Genomic DNA, 7696 nt, shown 5'->3' with positions numbered 1-7696 from the left:
GTTTCAATCCCCAACTCTTAATAGGAGATTCAATGAAGAGCTACATAAAGACATCCATGAAAGAGAGTTTTACCTGAATCTTTCAAAAGTGTAGAAAGATGGAAAGATTAAAAAAAAAAACAGAAAAAAGAAGTGAACATAGCATGTGTTGATTTACATTAGTGTCTCCTTAGATTTTTTTTCCTCTGGATGCAGATGGCATTTTCTGTCCAAAGTCTATTGGGATTGGATCAGTGAACCACTGAAAACCACGTCTTTCATAGTTGATCATTGCACATTCTTGCTGTTATTGTGTATAATGTATCTCTGGTTCTGTTTGTTTCACTCAGCTTCAGTTTGTGTAAATATTTCCAGGACTTTTTAAAGAACAATTATATTCTATTACCTTCATATGCCACAACTTATTCAGCCATTCCCCAATTGATGGGCATCTACTCGTTTTCCAAATCTTTGCTACCACAAAAAGGGCTGCTACAAACATTTTTAGTGCATCCTACTTTAAAGAATCCTTAGAGTGAGAGAACTGTGACTGCCACTACCGTTATGATGAGAATTATACTAAGTACATAGTTTTTCTTTCACAGTATGTGAAAAGTGGGAAGTTCTCTGTGATTATTTAATGCAAATGGAATACACTTTAGAAAGATGCAGGCAAAGCTCTTTTCACAAATTTGTCTTTATGTAGCCCTTCATTGAATGGGCTATTAAGAGTTGGGAATTGAAACTAGAAAACTATAACAGTAACACAGAGCATTGAAATTGACTTAATTTGCATTTAATGTCTGATCATTAATATCATATCTAATATCAAGATTTCACATATATGTATATGTTACTTGCTGGTCACTTGGTGATGAAATTTTTTTGGCCATGGCAATCTACCAAACAAAGAAAAATGAAAAACTGCCCTCAATCCTTTGTAACTCTTCCATTCTTTCTGTTACAATATCAGACTGATAGGAAAGAGGTCAGAGGGTATTAAGAATCACAGTTTTAAATTATCAAAAAAACTTTAACATGCTTGTTGATTATGTAAATGAGAGATCTTTGCTTAGTGACTAGTGAGTTGACTGGTAGAGAGAGGAGCTTGACATTCTTGCTATAAATTAAGCCAGAAGAAAGTTTTAACCAAGTGGAAGGATGCCTCACAGATACCCTTTGGAGAGGTAAATTATATGCTCTCAAACTACAAGAAACATTATTTTATAGGCCATTGCCTTATCATGTATTGTAGTACTAAAAATAAGCATTTTCTAAAAGAGAACTGTGAAAATAACTTCAGCTTATGGTTGGTAAGGATAAAATTATTTTTAAAAATAAATAAAAATTCCATGAAGAACTTGCTAAAATATTCTTGTTGACCACACAAAAGTGAAAAAAAGATGAAAAAGTAGAGAAATGATAGGGAAGATCATTCAGAAGAAAGAAATGAGAAAGGCCAAAGACTTGTAGATCATACAAAAGCCTCATATTCTATATTATAAACCCATTCATCAGAATTTAAGTTGTTAAAAATAAAAAATGAGAAATAGACAACAGAAGCATTATCAGTACTAATTATAATAATTTCATCCAGAAGTTACAACAATGAAAATTAATTGCTTTAACAGAGAAATCAAAAGATTCCCAAAAGTGACATGATCACTTTATCATGTCAAATGATACTAGCTTGCCAGTGGGAAAGAGATGACCACCAGAAGCAGTAATGGATGTAAACTCATTCTATAAAATCTCACAAGAAAGAGGCAAGATATCCAACTAAGCAAATCATCCCAAGGGCATTCAAGGAAAAAAATGTAGAGAGTATTCAAATGGGGGGAAGAAACAATTTGCAAGAAAACATTTTTAGTGAGGAGAGCCATCACGTCACCATATCATCTAAATATATGTTTATAGAACCATTACATCACATTGAGTAGGTACTTAGCCTTAAGTACTCTGCTGTTCTGGATTCCAGTACACCTTTTCAGAGTTCCAGCTCTCTGCATCTTCCAGCCCTCTACATTAAAATTTTTTTTTTTTTTCAGTGAAAGAAATTTTTAAAAACCTTGAGATCCATCCTCTGTAGAGGTCTCAAGCAGTCTCACCTTGCTGTCATGTCCTTGAGATTAAATTTTCTCTATAAAATCTACTTATGGCCCATCCCATGGCGGCTTCCTTTGGGTCAGTCTGCCATAGTACTCTGCCTCATGGTGTCTTTCCCCTTACCCTTCCCCTATGCCATGTGACAGGGCAAGGGAAGGTGAGACTTCTTGAGACTCATACAGAGGGTGGATCTCAGGGGTTTAACTTGGATTTCAAACTGGACTACCTCCTCAGTGGGTGGGACCACAAAACTAAATTGATCTCTATCAGTCTTCTTCCTGCTTGCCTAAGAAATCAATTCTTTAGTTTCTTTCTGTCCAATGCCATTCAGGACCTCATCATTCCCCACTCTTTTAATTTATTAAAGAAATCTTTTGAAAAGTGGGCTGGGGGTCCCTAAACAGAAGGTGGTCTAACAGACCAGTGCTGAAATTTTAGGGCCAAATCATGGGATACTTGTTGAGTAGTGTCCAGAAACTGGGAGTGAAACACAGTGGTTTGTGAGGTTGAAGTATTACAGGAATGAACTGAAGCCAAAGTTTGGTGATAATTAACAATCATTTTTCAAATTTTTGAGTTTCAGATTCTCTCCTTCAATTCTGCCCAACCTCTTGAGAAAGCAAACAGTTTGATGTCAATTATACATGTGAAGTAAAAAAAATGTTTTTTCCATATTAGATATGTTGCAAAGGAAAACACAGACAAAAAAAACAAAGCAAGCAAAAGAATATATTTCAATCTGCATTCAGAGTTCATGATTTATCTTTTTGGAAATAGATAACATTTTTTATCATGGGTCTGTCTTGGATCATTGTTATTACATCCTTACAATACTGTTGTTACTAGGTACAGTGTTCTCCTGGTTCTACTCATTTCATCTTACATCAGTTCTTTTGAGTCTTCCCAGGTTTTTTTTTTCTGAAATAATACTGCTCATCATTTCTTTTTCTTTTTTAATTCAGATATGCTATCCATTAACTATCCCTCTAAGTTTCATATTACTCATAAGTTTTATACATATGGCATCTAGGCCTTCATTCAAGTCACTAATTACAATGTGGAATAGAACAGAATTATAAGTCACAGTTTTATAACTGAAAGGCCACCCTCCTTTGCTCATAATTTTTTGTTTGCTTGTTTGTTTTTGCTTTTTGCTGAGGCAATTGGGGTTGTGACTTGCACAGGGTCATACAGCTAGAAAGTGTTAAGTGTCTGAGGTCAAATTTGAACAGGTTTTCCTGACTTAGGGCTGGTGATCTATCCACTGTGCCACCTACCTGCCCCTTGCTTATCATTTCTTAATGTGGCAATAGTATTCTATCACATTCATATACCACAACTTGTTCAGATATTTCACAGTTGATGGGCATCCTTTAATTTCCAATTCTTTGCACCACAAAAAGAATTGCTATAAATGTTTTTGTACAAGTGGGTTCTGTTCTTGATCTCTTTGGTATACAGACCTAGTAGTCAAATTGCTATGTCAAAGATTATGCTGTTTTATAACCCTTTGGGCCTCATTTTAAATTGAGCTCCAGAATAGTTAGACTATCAACCAGTGCAGTAGTGCCTTTTCCATATCCTCTCTAGCATTTGTCATTTTTTTTTCTGTCATGTTAACCAAACTATTTTTTACAGAATAATAATATTCCATAACATTCATATACCACAATTTACCCAACCATTCTCCAATTGATGGACATCCATTCATTTTCCAGTTTCTAGCCACTACAAACAGGGCCACCACAAACATTTTGGCACATACAGGTCCCTTTCCCTTCTTTAGTATCTCTTTGGGGTATAAGCCCAGTAGTATCACTGCTTTCAGAGTTGTTTTAATTTCCATTTCTGTATCAATAATGATATAGAACATTTTTTCATGTGACTTGATAACTTTGATTTATTCTACCTGTTCTTATCCTTTGAACTTTTGTTTATCAACTGGGGAGTGGCTCTTATTTCTGTAAGAAATTTTTGATTCAGTTCTCTACATATTTGAGAAATGAGACCTTTATCAGAATTTTGCTGTAAATTTTTCCCACAATGTCTTGTTTTCCTTCTACTTTTGCCTACATTCTTTTTGTTTATGTAAAAGCTTTTAAATTTTCATGTAATCAGAATTATCTATTTTATTTCCTTTCTGATCCTTTGTCTCTTGTTCATTCATAAACTCTTCCCTTATCCATAAACCCAAAAATACATTTTTCCACGTTCCACTAATTTACTCATGATATCCTTTGTGTTTAAATCATTTATCCATTTTGAGCTTATCTTGGTATTGTGTTAGGTATTGGTCTATGCCTCATTTCTGCCAATCTTTTTTCTACTTTGCAGGAAAACATTTTCTTTTTCATCAAGAATAGTGAAACCACCATACTTAGACTTGAATGTCACATTCTTTGAAGTGTTTTCAGAGGAGGAAGAAATAGTATTAAAAAGAAAGAAGACCAGAAAAATAATTGGATTGGAAAAAGTATATAGAGAGGAGGTTTGTGCTAGAAGCAAAACAGTTGTAAGGGCATTGAGGCACTGATATCTGAGCTGATATATTGAAGGAAAGAAAGATACTAAGACCCTGGCGGGGAAAAAACTCTCAAACTTTGTTAATACTGCCAAAAACTTCCAAGAGAACCCCACCAATATAGAAACTTTATGAAAAATTAACTGAAGATATCTTTGATGAGGGTTATTAGGGAACCATTAGGCTTTAGTAAGTAATATTTAATTGTACACTGCATCTTCACCACCTCACAATTGACTAAAAGATATAGAGAATGTAAGATTTTGTACTTTTTGTTCATTAATTATTCAGAAATACTGGACTTGTAAAAAAAAAAAAAACTGCCTTTTACAAGCTGTATTCCAGTACATATATCAGTATCACTCAGTGTACCTTGGAAGATGTAATAACAGGAATAACCATATTTATTAACCTTCTATTAATAAACATCATACAAAATATAAATCTGAGAGATACATACATATTCAATACAGAGTCCCAAGTGTAGGAAGGATTTCCTATGGATGATGAGATGCTCCAGAAGTTCCTGTGTGCAAATGATACTGTACTGATTGCCTCTCACTTCCTAAAACTTGCAGAGGCTCCTGTAAAAGATTTGTAATATTTCAAAGGATTTTGGCCCATCTATCCACTTGGGAAGGATCAAAAAGATGAAGAACATCTCTGGTCTAGATTTCCACTTGCATCTTAATGGATGTCATATAGAGCTTTTCAACTCTGTGGGGATGGGAGAGGTAATGAGTATGTGTGGGCATGAGTATGAGAGGGTGATCAAGACACAGGGGGCCTTCTGAGCCAGCAGTGTTAACTGTGTCTTTGATGACAGTAAGGAGCTAGACCTGAGTAGAGGGGAAAGTTTATGGTCTGTTTAGTTGAAAATGATAGTTATCACTTATATTTATATAGGTTCTTAAAGTTAGAACTATTTTTTTCACAATAACTCTAAGATAGATAATACAAATGTTATTATTTTTATATTGCAGATGAGAAAACTGAGATTCACAGAAATTAAGTGATTTGCCCAGGATCACCCAATTGGTAAGTATCCAAATTAGACCTAAAACTAGGTCTTCAAGATTGTATACATTCTATTTTAAACTACTTTAGGTAAATTAAGTCCAGCTTGAATGTGAGATTGAAGAATTTTGATTTGACATGAGAGAGTTGTAGTGCCCAAAGTTTGGTCAATGGTATATTGTATGCATTAGGGTAAGGAGAAACTGGAGGTAAAGGAACCAGTTAGGAATTTTTGGTATTATCATTCAAAAGAAAAAGAGCTTTAAAATATTTTCTGTGCCTTTCTGCTTCTGTATGTTTGCCTTCACAATTCTGTATGCATGCAGTATCCTCTTTTCCTACTTTCATCTATTGATTTTAATTTCCTATCTATCCTTTTAAATCTAACTCCAATACTACCTGCTTTATGCATATTTCTTTGACCCTAGGATGATAATGACTACCACCCCAGTTTTACAAGTACATAGTTTATGTTTTCTGATGTACTTAAATTCTTTTGTATTTATCTTTGTTTTATTATATAGTATTATCTTTGTTTTATATCTCCATTAGATTATGCACTACATATTACCAAAATCCTGCTTTGGTAAGATCTGGGTTAAATTCCCTAATTTGCCATTCACTAGTTGTACATATATATGTCTAAGTCCAGATTTCCACATTTGCAAAATAGGAAAAATAATACTTGTCTTACCTTTCTTATCTCAGTCAATCCATGGTGGTTGGATTGGGGTAGGGAAGATAGGAAGACCAGGCACAATAGGTGTCTGAATCTGGCTCTATCTGAATTATTTTACACCAAATAGTCGTCATTATAAGAAGGCAAGTACATTCTCAAACATCTTCTTTCAGGCTAAACTTAGTCTTTATAATTTGATAGCATTCAGTTTTGATTGTTTAGTTGTTTTTCTGTTTACATTTTGGTAGTTTATATTTTTTCACAATTCTGTTAATTTCTCTTTTAGTTCATCTGTTTCTACCTGTGCTTATCTGAGTTCATGATATTCATCTTTTCTTATATCACAGTGATTTTCCATTATTTATTTGGCCCTTTCCAAATCAATACTCAATTGCTTTGTTTTCAGTGCATTGCTTGTATAAGAAATGCTTCTGTGAATATTTTAGGACTTATCTTTTTAGCATTGACTTTCTTGGAATATTTGTCCAGCAGATATCCCTGCATCAAAGGTTCTAATCATTTTCTTTAAAAAATTACAAATTAATTTCCAGGATAGTTAGACAAATTCATACAATATAGTTAGACAAATTCATACAATTCAACATTGTATTAATGTACCTATCTTTCCACAGATCCTCCTGCATGAATAATTCATGAGTTTCTCACTTTTGTCAATTTAGTGAGAGTGTTTTGGAACAATCATATGTTCATAATAATTTGTAATTTTTTTGTATTGTTTTTCATATCTTTTGATATGAAATATTTCTCACTGGGGAATAACTTTTGGTCATATTATTTGTGTTCCTTTTATCTTGATTATCTAATTACAAAAGCTTTTTCTCAGTTGAGTGCTTATTTTCTCAACTATCTGTTAATTTTGTTCATGCAAAATCTTTTCTGTTTCATATGATTTTTATATTTTTTAAATTACTACTATCCCTTATTTGGTTAAGAATTCTCCCTCTGGTCTATGGGAATAAAATAGTACCTGATTTTGTTCTCTTCTAATTTTTTAATATGAGAAGAGAAGGAAAAGGGACAAAAAGAATATGCATTTAGTAAATGCCTACTATGCTCTAGGCTCTTTGCTAAGTACTTTATGGATAATATTTAATTTAAACCTCACAGCAATCCTGTAAGGTAGTTACTATTATGATCCTCATTTTAGAATTGAGGAAACTGAAGCAGATAGAGGATAAGTGACTTGTCCAGGGTCACACAACTAGTGTCTGAAGTCAGATTTTAATTTAGGTTTTCTTTCAGGTCCAGCACTCTATTTACTGTACCACCTAACTAATATTCAAGTCAAGTTGAACTTAAGAAGTTATTCTAAACATAATTTTTGCCAAACTCCTTCTAATAATCCCTGTAATTTTTTGATATAGGGTGTTCTT

At 33.5% G+C, this 7696-nt stretch overlaps 1 protein-coding gene across 2 annotated transcripts in view; it reads left to right on the top strand.

Annotated features, from left to right (window-relative positions):
* Nucleotides 1-5603: 5603 nt before the first annotated feature.
* Nucleotides 5604-7696, top strand: part of SCMH1 (Scm polycomb group protein homolog 1) — a 144655-nt gene continuing 142562 nt past the window's right edge. Inside the window, exon 1 of one of the 2 annotated variants that reach the window (XM_031962318.1) lies at nt 5604-5644. The gene's annotated coding sequence lies outside the window, so the exon portion shown is untranslated. The remainder of the gene's footprint in view (nt 5645-7696) is intronic. The other variant, XM_031962323.1, reaches the window with a different exon arrangement.

This window comes from Sarcophilus harrisii, chromosome 3 (assembly GCF_902635505.1).
Source record: "Sarcophilus harrisii chromosome 3, mSarHar1.11, whole genome shotgun sequence".
NCBI lineage: Eukaryota > Metazoa > Chordata > Mammalia > Dasyuromorphia > Dasyuridae > Sarcophilus > Sarcophilus harrisii.
Note: the sequence above shows the minus strand (reverse complement) of the source record. Positions and strands in the feature narration are given on the sequence as shown.